This window comes from Mirounga angustirostris, unplaced genomic scaffold (genome assembly GCF_029215605.1).
Source record: "Mirounga angustirostris isolate CCGP_5_RB_7025 unplaced genomic scaffold, mMirAng1.0.hap1 SCAF_10, whole genome shotgun sequence".
Lineage (NCBI taxonomy): Eukaryota > Metazoa > Chordata > Mammalia > Carnivora > Phocidae > Mirounga > Mirounga angustirostris.
This window is the reverse complement of record NW_026991718.1, coordinates 28063322-28076844: the sequence shown is the minus strand read 5'-3', so window position 1 is coordinate 28076844 and position 13523 is coordinate 28063322.

Sequence of the window (13523 nt, the reverse complement as noted above, 5' to 3'; positions counted from 1 at the left end):
TATTGTTGATACTGCTGCTATAAACACTGGATTGCATGTACCCCTTTTATATCCTTTGTGTAGATACCTAGTAGTGCAATCGCTGGATCATAGGGTAGTTCTATTTTTATCTTTTTGAGGAGGCTCCATACTGTTTTCCAGAGTGGTTGCACCAGTTTGCATTCCCACCAACAGTGCAAGGGGGTTCCCCTTTCTCCGCATCCTCACCAACACCTGTTGTTTCTTGTGTTGTTAATTTTAGCCATTCTAACTGGTGTAAGGTGGTATCTCATTGTGGTTTTGATTTGTATTTCCCAGATGCCAAGTGATGTTGAGCATTTTTTCATGTGTCTGTTAGTCATCTGGATGTCTTCTTTGGGAAAGTGTCTATTCATGTCTTCTGCCCATTTCTTAACTGGATTATTTCTTTTTGGGTGTTGAGTTTGATAAGTTCTTTGTAGATTTTGGAGACTAACCCTTTATCAGATATGCATTTGCAAATATCTTCTCCCATTCTGAAGGTTGCCTTTTAGTTTTGTTGATGGTTTCCTTCGTTGTGCAGAAGTCTTTTATCTTGATGAAGTCCCAATAGTTCATTTTTGCTTTAGTTTCCCTTGATGCTGGAGATGTGTCTGGTAAGAAGTTGCTATGTCTGATGTCAAATAGATTGCTGCCTGTGCTCTCTTCTAGGATTTTGATGGTTTCCTGTCTCACACTTAGGTCTTTCATCCTTTTTGAGTATATTTTTTGTCTATGGTGTAAGAAAGTGGTCCAGTTTCATTCTTCTGCATGTTGCTGTCCAGTTTTGCCAACACCATTTGTTGAAGGGACAGTCTTTTTTTTTATTGTTTTTTTATTTTTATTTTTTATTATGTTATGTTAATCACCATACATTGCATCATTAGTTTTTGATGTAGTGTTCCATGATTCATTGTTTGCGTATAACACCCAGTGCTCCATTCAATACGTGCCCTCTTTAATACCCAACACCAAGCTAACCCATCTCCCCACCCCCTCCCCTCTAGAACCCTCAGTTTGTTTCTCAGAGTCCATAGGAAGAAACTGTCTTTTTATCATTGGATATTCTTTCCTGCTTTGTCAAAGATGAGTTGACCATATAGTTGTGGGTACATTCCTGGGCTTTCTATGTGTCTGTTTTTGTGCCAGTAGCATATTGCCTTGATGACTACAGTTTCGTAATACAACTTGAAGTCTGGAATTGTGATATCTCCAGCTTTGCTTTTCTTTTTCTAGTTTGCTTTGGCTATTCTGGGTCTTTTGTGGTTCCATACAGATTTTAAGATTGTTTGTTTTAGCTCTGTGAAAAATGCTGGTGGTATTTTGATAGGGATTGCATTAAATGTGTAGATTGCTTTGGGTAGTATAACATTTTAACAATATTTGTTCTTCCAATCCATGAGCATGGAATGTGTTTCCATTTCTTTGTGTCATCTTCAGTTTCATTCATAAGTGTTCTGTAGTTTTCAGAGTACAGATCTTTTACCTCTTTGGTTAGGTTTATTCCTAGGTATCTTATGGTCTTCAGTGCAATTGTAAATGGGATCAATTCCTTGATTTCTCTTTCTTTGCTTCATTATTGATGTATAGAAATCCAATAGATTTCTGTACATTGATTTTATACACTGTGACTCTACTGAATTCTTGTATCAGTTCTAGAAATATTTTGGTGGATTAAAATTTTTCAACAAGATACTAGCAAATTGAAACAACAGTACTTTAGAAGAATTATTCAAAATCAAGTGGGATTTATTCCTGAGATGCAAGATAGTTCAATATTCACAAATCAATCAATGTAATCCACCACATTAATAAAAGAAAGGTTAAGAACAACTATGTGATCCTCTCAATAGATGCAGGAAAAACATTTGACAAAGTACAGCATCCATTCTTCATAAAAACCTTCAACAAAGTAGGGATAGAGGGAACATACCTCAACACCATAAAGACCATGTACAAAAAACCCTCAGCTAATATCATCTTCAATGGGGAAAAACTGAGAGCTTTTCCTCTAAGGTCAGGAACAAGACAGGGATGTTCACTCTCACCACTGTTATTTAATGTTGTACTGGAAGTCCTAACCTCAGCAATCAGACAACAGAAAGAAATAAAAGGCAACCAAATTGGCAAGGAAAAAGTCAAACTTTCACTATTTGCAGACAACATGATACTGTATGCATAAAACCTAAAAGACTCCACCAAACAATTTTTTCCCATTTACATTTAAATTCTGCATTGTAATATTTTAGGTATGTCTCTTTTAAATTACATTTAGCTGTTTTTATTGTTATTGTTTTACAATCTGATAGACCCCTTCTCTTTAACAAATGAGTTAATACTTATTTTGGTTATTGATATATTTGGTAGTATTTCTACCATGTTTTGGTTAACATTTTTCTACATTTACAATGTAGATATATAAAGATCCAGTATAGTCATTTTTTAAAATTTTATTATGTTATGTTAGTCATTTTAACCTCAATTAATAATCTGTCATTTATGTCCCTACTGAGAAAGATTGTTTTAGCTTTTTTTCTCCATTATAATGCAGTATTGAACATGCTTGAATACACCTCCTTGTTTTCATGTTTGAGAGAAATCTTGAATGGATACTGAGAACTTCCAGATTCAAATTTGTGCATCTTCAACATTAGTACCAATCACTAAACTGCTGCCCAAAATGGTTGTGATAATTAAAAATTCACTATCAGCTATTATATTACTATATTAAAATATCTCCAATTTTCTTTATTAATAAAATGGACCCAAGTAAGGTGTTGAAATTCACACTACAAATGTAGGTTTGAAATACTAATTATTAATACCGGGCTCATCCAGTTACTCTAAGAATAATCCTTTTCCCAAAAGTCTTGAATGTATTCTGATTCTTCAGTACATGAAGATTTCTTAATTCCTCATTGTTAGCCAAAATGTTGGCTTTCCAGTAGGCCCATCCCTCTTCTGTATATGTCTTTTTTATTACTGTCTTTTGTCTAGCTTCTGCCACTGACAATTTTCTCTGCTCCTGTGATTTTTATGATAGGCCATTTAGTCCAATTTACACATTTACTGGCCTAATCTATAACAGCTCCATCCTTGCTTCACCTTATCCAACACTATCAATGTGTGGCTCTCATTCCCTTACCAATTTTTTAAACACAACCTTAAAATAAACCAACAGTGTAACCTAGTATTAAAATCACTTGTGTGAATTCAGGCTGTGTTAATCGAAGTACAGAGGACAGAGCATAAAACTATTATCTTTGTGTTCCATACCAGTCAAACTACGTAAACTAGTATTGTGTTAAATTCTGAGTGTCACATTTTAAAAGAGGAATTGACACACAAGAGAGTACAGTGAAGGACAACCAGAATGGTGAGCTGATGGAAATGTTGTAAGAGGCACAGTGGGGAAAAAAGAAAAGGAGAAAGAGAGAGAAAAAACCCCCAAAACCTAAGGCACCCTCTCCGCAGAGAAAAAAGGTCTTAGTGGAGACATGACAGCTGTCTTCAAATATCTGAAGCACTGTCAAGGGACAGAGAAAGAGTATAGAATGATTCTTTGTCACTGTTGAGGGCAATATCAGTTTAACGTGTGACTTAGGAAGACATGGCTCTTGGCTGATTATAAGGAAGATATTGCTCATAGTCACATTTATCCAATGAAGGAAACTTCTGCCTTGAGACATAGTAAATCTCCCAAGAGTTCCATCTGAAATAATATATGATAAATGACTAAAGGAAGTAGGATATTTCTCTATCTTTAAAATATTTATGATCCAAATACCCTACAAATGGAAAAAAGATTGAACATGTACATTTATATAAAAAAAGATCCTTCCCTAACGTGTTAAAATTCCTACTATAAAATGATTGAAATTTAAAATACTTTATATATTTAATATCTTCTTAAATGCTTTGATTCAAGTCATTTATTATAATAATATTTAAAATTGCTCCCTGAATGTAATGCTTTATATATTAATTAATTGTAATTTTAAGTCACAATATGCTTCATTCAAAAACACAATTAACCACATTCTAAGGCTAGAATACAGCAATGGCATTCAATAAAATTCAAAGTAAAATGTAGAATTCACAACACTTTAGCACCTGATATTGATGACTGCAATAGTAAAGCCTATAAAACTTCATGAGTTAAAATGAGTCTTGAAAAATTCTATGATGCAGCTGATGAAGCCATAGCGAGTGAATCTTTAGATACCATGTCAATCATTTGAACATTGACTCATCATCCACCAAGCTTGATTTGATTGGATTTCAAATATAAATGTTCACATTAAGTAAAAGGTTAGAGTTCTCTGCAGAGCTCTTAATTTTTTTGTCATCTGTGAAAGTTTGGGAAATTAGAAATTATTAATGGAATTACTAGTGGCATATCCATTTCATTAATATTTGTAAACTGCTAAAACATGTTTTCTTTCCTCCAACCACTGTGGTTTCTTTTCTACAAAACCTCAAGTTTATTTACATTTGTCTTTTTATTGTGAGCATTTCCCCCACCTCAATCAAATTTATAGTGTGAGCAGGTGGGTTTGTAGTTTCCATAGTGGAAAAAAATACACTGAAAAATAATCACTCATTTTAGTAAAAATATTTCAATAACAAGGTGTGAAGCATATCTTTTTTTTTTTAAAGATTTTATTTATTTATTTGTGTGAGAGAGAATGAGAGAGAGCACATGAGAGGGGGGAGGGTCAGAGGGAGAAGCAGACTCCCTGCCGAGCAGGGAGCCTGATGTGGGACTTGATCCAGGGACTCCGGGATCACGACCTGAGCCGAAGGCAGTTGCTTAACCAACTGAGCCACCCAGGCGCCCGGTGTGAAGCATATCTTATCAAGTTTTTTAACCTTATAATCACAGCAACACACCGAGTTTTGTGGGCATTTTCATAAGACTTTTCCATGATTGGGAAAAAATTAATGGAGGTTATATTTATGGGACATAAAATAGATAATAATTATATGTGAAAAACTCTAGGAAAAGGTAATAAGAGATTTACCTTTAATTTTAATAAAATAAGCACATAACCACTGTAATTTTGCTAATTCATCAACACGAGTTATTTGGAATCTCCTCTGATTAGAAAGAAATTAATTGGTTTTTAGATCACTGATCTAGGCTCTTGCTATGCAAAACTTCACAAATTATTTGCTGTGAAAGTGGAGAAATTCTTGGAACTAAAAGGTCATATTGAATCATCAAAATACTTATGTAGTTGATTTCATCTCATAAAATAAGTAAAATCATGTAAAAACGAGAGATCTTTTTAAGAAAGTAGATCTACACATTAGCTTATGTATTAGTTTAGTTCTCTAATTGTAAAATTTCATAAATTATATGTGTAAAATATTATATTGCATATAGTATATCATATATTATTGCATTATATAGTATGTTATATTGTATTATATTATTATTATAATATATATTATATATAAATCTTATGTACAGTTACAGAAGAAATCTTTGACACAATTCGAAATAACTAAGATGATTTCTTTGAATTAGAAATTTTTAATATCTTTCTATAACTCAGAAAGCACAACAGCATGTTGACTAGATAATAAGTGGTTAAAATAGTTAAAAATCCATGCATAGGGGCACCTGGTTGGTTCAGTCAGTAGAACATGTGACTCGATCTCAGGGTCAAGAGTTCAAGCCCTTATGTTGTACATGGAGCCTACTTAAAAGGCAAAAACAAAAACAAAACACCCATGTGTAAAAAAAAAAACAAAAAACATAGCAGATGTAAGCTTTATTTCCTTTGTTTTCATTATATACCATTGTTTTCACCCTTTTAATATTAACCTATCTATGCCTGTGTATTTAAAGTACATTTGTGGTAGACGGTATATGGTTGGTTTTGTTTTTTTATCCAATCTGTAATCTTTGTCTTTTAATTGCTTTTTAAAGATGATTTACTATTAGTGTAATTATCCTTATGATTGATTTAAATGCACAGTTTTGCAAGGGTTTTTTTTTTCTATTTGTTCATCTACTCTTTGTGTATTTTTTCTTTTCCCTTTCTTTCTGCCTAACTTTGGACTAATTGTACATTACTTATTATTCCATTTAATTTCCACTATTAGTTTATTAATTATACCTCTTTTTCTACTTGTTAGTGGTTTCCTTAGAGTTTGCAATATTATTTATCAGTCTACCTTTGGATAGTACTATGCCACTTCATAATTAACATAATCTCTTACAGTATATCCAAATTCTTCCATCCCCCCCTTATGCTGTTGTTATATATTTCACCTTCATACATATTAGAATCTTACAGCATATTAATATTATTTCTGGTTTTGATGATTATCATTTAGAGTAATAAAAATAATGAAAATATATTTATATCTACATTAATTTTTACCATTTCTAAATTTCCTCGTATCTTTGTGAAGATTCAAGTGTTGATCTGGTATTTTGTGGGCTTTTTTTTTTTAACTCGCATTATAACTTTCATTATTTTATTTCATTATTTTTGAAAATTCCTGCCCATTACATTTTGTCCTCTCTCATCACATGTTTTCTTGTAGTTTGCATATTTTCTGACAAGACATCTGTTGTATTTCTTAGCTTAATTCTTCTCTCTGTAGTATTTTTCCCCCCGACAAGTTTTCTTTCCTTTATCATTGGTTTGTAGTAGCTTAAATATGACATATCTAGATGCATTTTATTTTATATTTTTCCTGTTGGGTATTTTTTGGAGCTTCTTGGTTCTGTGGTTTGATAACTTTCATTATTTTAGAAAATTCCTGTCCATTACATTTTGTCTGCCATATTCTGTCTCCATTCTTCCTCTGGTACTTACTCCAGTTAACCCTGTGTTCAGCCGTTTGATATTGTCCCACAATCCATAGTTCATAGATCTTCTTTTCTGTGTCTTTTTGTAGTTGTTGTTTCCTTTAGATTCAATTTTCTTGTTTTCTTTTGATTTAAGTTCACTGGTTTCTTAAGTTTAGTCTACTGATGAGTCCATCAAAGAAATTCTTCATCTCTAATATGTTTTTATATTTCTAGAATTTCTATTTGACTCCTTTTTCATATTTTTCATCTCTTTGTTGAAAGTCTCTATCTGATCATTCAAGCCATTAGCTACCTTTTTCACTATAAGGTTTAATGTATCATAACATAGTTGTTTTAAAGTCCTTGGCTTATATTTCCAACATCCTAGACCGTCTATAAGTATGGTTCTATTGACTTTTTTTTTTTTTTTGTCTCTTGACAATGGATTATTTTTGCTTTTCCTGTGTGTCTTTAATTTTTTATTGAATGTTGAGGATCATACATAGAACAGCATAGACTGATGTTAAATAGTATTTATGTGTGAAAATTAAAATGTCTCTTCCTCAGTCAGGTCATTAGTTGACAATGTAATTAGGAGATGAGCTAAGTTTGAGTTTTGTTGTTTCTGTTGTTACAGTGAGGACACATCTAACATTTTAATTCCGTATTTTTAAAATAAATCTACTCACTTCATCTTATTCTTGTTAAATATTCAAGAAACTAAGGACTGGCCAAAAGTTAGATTTGAGGGATTTCTCCTTAAAAGACAGAAGTGTCTTTTTTTTTTTTCCTATTTCCATGAAAAACTAGAGTTTTATGGCTGGAGCTCTCATAGTCACTTAATGTTGGGGATGAAAAAGACAGTGTTGAACTGGAGAAAGCCAGGAAAGAGAAGGTGTGTGTGTGTGTGTGTGTGTGTGTGCGTGCATGTATTTTCATTCATCATATTTGTCAATCTTATATAGTCTTCATGTATCTAACATTGGAAGAATTCATTAATTTAAAGGACTGCATTGTTTTCATGTTTTTTGTCTTGAGAAGAGGTTGTTGTTGACTCCCACATTCATTTCTGTTATTAGAATTAGTGATATTAGACAAATATTGTATATGATTAATGTTATCCTAACACTTTTTATCAACTTGAATTTTTACTCAATTCTGGAAAATTTCCTTACCTTTATCTTTGACATGCCTATTTTGAACTTAGCTATGTCTATTTCTCTTATTTTGTGAATCAGTAGAATTGTTTTGTCTTTGGGCAACCATGTTTTTAACGTCCCTGAACTCTTTCTGTACCCTTTTAGAGAAGATTTTTTTTCTCATATTGAGCAAAATACCTTGTTTTTTTAAAAAATTTATTTATTTGAGAGAGAGAGAGTGCCTGTGCAAGCAGGGGGAGGGGCAGACGGAGGGAGAGAGAATATCAAGCAGACTCCCCATTGAGCAGGGAGCCAGAGGCAGGACATGAGCCCACGACCCTGAGATCATGACCTGAGCCAAAATCAAGAGTTGGATGCTCAACTGATTGAACCACCCAGGCGTCCCCAAAATATCTTTTGATATAATAAAGGCTGTTTCCTTTGTGACCTCAAATAGCTGATTGATCTAGGAAAAGTTTATTTTCAGTTTAAGTTTTTTTATTCATATGATGATGGGAATTATAACCTCTAAGCTCTTTACATATTGTAGTAGAAATTTTAAGTCCAAATTTTTATGTGCATATATATATATATATATGCACCTAAAGCATAATGATTCAGCACAGTTGAAAATAATGATATGGGAAAATACATACCAGACAAATGCATAGTAACCAAAAGAGAATTAGTATAGCCATGCTATTATCAGATAGTAGGTACTAACACGAGACTTAAAAGAGATAAAGCAAAAAATGGCAGCGTTATTAGTTTAGTAAGTCCATTACTAAAAGTCAGTAAAGAAAGAGAAAATTAGAACACTAAAATAATCCAACTTGATCTAATGAATTTTGAAACAATCCTGTACCCAACAATTCTAGAAGAAACTATATTTTAAGCACTGTACTTTAACTGTACTGAAAGCATATGGAACATTTTCAAAAAATTGATCTAATACTTTCCAAAGAGAAAAACTCAAAAAATAAAAGATCAATTTCTTATAGACCATGCAGACATGAATAAAAAAGATGTGTATGTTCATATGACAACCCCTCTCCTGTGCAGAATTCTACAACTCTCTCCTAAGTTCATTCTTCTCTTCACTTTTCAACACTCTGAGAAGGTTAATGGGTAAGAAGTGGGCAGGGATGAGATGAGTTGGGAGGATAACAGTATCAAAAGAGGCGTTGATTGTGAGTGTTGCCGCAGTCAGGGGATAAGATTCTTAGAGGTCTTAACTCATTATGCGAGTTCTAGTAGGAAGTGTTATTGAATACCTTGTTTAACCACTGAATAATTACTCTTTTCAGTAAAGAAAATTTATAGTATTTATAGTAAAATAAATATAAACACTATGGGTTTAGTGTTTAATCTTTAGTCTTTAGTCCTACCAAATATTTAGGATGATTAGACTAAAAGTAGCAAAATTATGCAAATCCTATACAATAATTAAGAGGAAGATAAAATATTCTGAAAAATAATAGAATAAGGATTATCACAGGATGGTCCATTTTAATAGATAATAATGAAAGTTAGAGGACTAAGATTGCCTCAGCAAGAAACTGAAATATTGCTGAAATATTGCTAATCCTGAAAAACAGAAAGACAGACATTTTAAAGAACAAATTTGGCACTAAGGGAAGAGGTCTTTATAACTCTTGAGATTCATTGTTATTACTTTTTAAGAGTTCCCCAATACAGATGACTGGCACCAAAGAGTAGATATGCTCTCCCCCATAGACTTTGCATCTTATTAATGTAGACTGCATTGTATGTATTAGCCTTCCAGATAACTATATCATACTGATGGCTTAATGAGAAATCACAGTCAAGTAAAACACTAGATTTTATATAAACTGCTGCTAATTAAAGTCTCTTCCATTAGATATGTTTTCAGTTATTTTATTTAATTTGTTGATTGATAATGGATTTTAGTTTATCAAATTTCACTTTGTTAGTTGCAGTGCAAACCTCAAATCCCTGTGGTCCCATGCAGTACCTGTCATATCCACTCACTTTATAGCTGACCATATTGTGGGGCTAAAGAGAAAGGTAGAGGGAAGGAGAGAGGGGGTGGGAGAGGGAATTTTCATATATATGTTACTTTGCACACATGTGCACTATTTCCATGGAAGAGCATAGGAATTGGTTTTATTCTAAAACAGCTTTTCCCAAAAATGGCAATGTCGGGTAGGATTTGCATGGTAATGAAAATTGTCAATGCAGTGCTTGACCAGGTGATCAACTATTAAAACTTGTTCATGATACCATTTAAAAAAAAAAAAGGAAAAGAGGAAAAAAAGGAATTTAAGTCCTACCCAGGGACCTTCAAGAGCTAATATGTCTCAATTACTTCAAATGAAGGCATTTCTACTCCCATCACATTATTCTTTTAAATTTATGAATGGCCAATCAGAAAACAGCACGTGTTGGTATAAAATTGTTTGGAGGATGAGAGATACTGCTAATGTGGGCTTACATAATAAGAAAGGAAGCAGAAAATAGAGCAAAATCTTCTGGAGTACACTGACAATGATATAGTTGCCACACTAGTAACTTGACCTCAAACTCAGCAGTACTTTGACATTTATCAAGAATGCCCCAAATTCCTTTATGAGGGACACCTATATAGTTATAGACCCAAATTTACAAGATGAAAAATAAGGATTCCCAAGTTGGCCTGGCATGCTCTGATGGAAGTGAGTTTACTGATTCAGTATGGTTCAGGGTCTTAGGTAGGTGTCAGGCTACCATATGACTTTACTTTGCAAGCCACAAGGTACAAAAGACGAAAACACCAAAGAGCGGATGAGTGTGTGTGCAGGTATGAGTTGGGGACATGGTGGTAGTTCCTGAGCATTATCTCCAAACATACTCCAAAGTCAACAGTGACCTGATCCATTAGTAAATGTGGTCCATTTATATCACAGCATCTGAAAATAAGATAAATTGTTTATCACTGGTTAGAGGGGAAGGAAGATGGGGTTAATTATGGAAAATTTCAAGAAGCCCTATATTATCCAAGTAGAGAAGCCCTGTAAGGATTTTCAAAGTAGAGAGAATAGCACAAGGAAGACTATGGAAGTAGTATATAACATGGTGCCATAGTGAAAGTGAACTGTGAAAAATTAAAGATATTTGGATAGTAACGAGGGTAAGAGGGATCGATGTGATTGAGTAAGATCACAAAGTATTTGGAGCCAAGGAGTGTTTGATGTTATTTTAAAGGCATCAGGGGCCACTTAAAAACTTTATTCAAGAAAGTCATTATCAGTTTTTATTATTCAATTGCTCATTTTAAATCAGGTAGCATATCTTAATGGTTAAGTGCTGATTATCTAGAGTCAGATTTCTGTTACTGCCACTTAGAGTCTGACCTTGGACAAATGACAGCTTTTTCACCTTTAAAACAGTAATAACAGTGTTACCTATATCACTCTTGTGTGTGTGTGTGTGTGTGTGTGTGTGTGTGTGATATCAACAAGAAAACCTATACTAGATTGTGCCCGGCACATAGTAAGTACAGAGTAAATGGAAATTATCATTATCAATACCACAATAAGAATAATTATTACATTTATATTTTTGTTTTGGAAATACCACTTTGAGTACATTTCAGAGAAACCTTTGTAGAATATTAGAGATAGAAACCATTTTTAGATGTCCTTGGTGTGTAAAGAAAAGAACTTAAGACAATTTGAAGTAAGTCAATGGTAGAAGGCATTGAAGAAATGTGTTCAGATCAAGTGATAGTAAGTAGACCTGATACATTTTATTGACCAGTCATATATGGGAAATGAAGGAAAGAACTATTATTTTTCTGTATTTGGAAAACTGATTGAGTAATACATTGTTCATTGAGATGGGGACCCAAGAAGAGCAGATTGATGATAAAATACAGTAAGTTCAATTTTGAATGTGTTTAAATTAAAGGTTCTGTTAGAAATTTGGGTAAAAATATCCTTCAGTCTATAGAATAATGGCACTACTTATCAAAATGGAGAATGCGACTGGACATATAGATTTAAAAGTTATCATTAAATTTGGCAGGGCTTTTCTCTCCATGTGTGTCGACAGATACATGCATATTTTCATGTTCTTCATCTAAATTTTTGAATCAGAGAAAAATCTCTGTTAAAATTATCCTGGGGCAGGATTTCATTAAATTAGTGTACTAAATAGTGATACAAAATGTATAAGTGTTCCTTCATTTTTTATATGACTGATATCAGTAACCTTAACCATAATGCTAATTCAGGAATAAACTTCTTGTCAGACATAGAACTGATTTTTAGCAAACCACAAAAATACACTGCCTAGGACAATCCTATGAGTGAAACATGAGAATTACAAAACAAAGGGCGCCTGGGTGGCTCAGTTGGTTAAGCGACTGCCTTCAGCTCAGGTCATGATCCTGGAGTCCCTGGATTGAGTCCCGCATCGGGCTCCCTGCTCGGCAGAGAGTCTGCTTCTCCCTCTCCCACTCCCCCTGCTTGTGTCCCCTCTCTCGCTGTGTCTTTCTCTATCAAATAAATAAATAAAATCTTAAAAAAAAAAACATACTCAGTCATATTTCATATTTTTTCTTTTCCTAGGGAGGGATAATTTTTGGTCAAAATCTTTAAGTGGTTTACTCAAAGTATACGAAATTTTAGCCAACCAGTGCAAAGGACCATAGACAGCTCAGTTATTCAACCTCCTACTCACATATTTTGAATACTCCATATGTGTCCTGAGCTATGTTAGGCTTTGTTAATATTTAAAGCACCAACTTCAAAAATAATAGGTCAAGCAGTATCCTGGTGTTACTTGTGTAACTTGCAGCATGTTATGGTGAAATGAATATTTAGTCAGCATCAAAAGTTAAAAAAAGATTAATAGATCCAATAAGCTATTCTTCTAAAGAGTGTTGTTTCTGGAACACTGAGCTCATGCTTTTTCAAGGAGCACAAGGATAAAATTGTACATGATTGGGCTATACTCTAATTTATGAGTGAGTCTAAAACAATTTTAGGAGCTTAACACTGCAATAGCCCTTTGGGGTATTAACTCTGTCAGCTGGCTTGCAAATCAGAAAATTGATAGCTCTATTATGAAGGCATGTGAGATCTCAAGTACATGGACTGGATGTAATGCTTAACTGCTTTATGAGGTGACCAAAACTGCTGACTGATTTGTTGGCTTAAATCCTGCTGAATGGATCCCTTTAATTGCCTTAAGAATATTCTGCTAAATAATTCAAAAGAACTGGGCCTAAAAGGGAAGAAATATATAAATTCAAAGGGATTGTATTTAAATTAGACTGTTTTTAAGACAAGGTTTGATGTAAAAATGGTTAGTATTTCAACCATGCTTAAAAACTAAAACCTGAAAACTGCACAGAACAAAAGAAAAAAAATTGATTTTTTTTTTGCTCAGATATACCTATTTCTTTATTTCTCAATCATTACCATCAGTCACACTGAGAGTGTTATATTTATAGTATTTTTAATTAAATAAAAGAATTCTTAGCATATTACATTATACCTAGTGGCAAGTCAATAAGCAAACTGAACAAAAAAGAATATATTAATTTAACA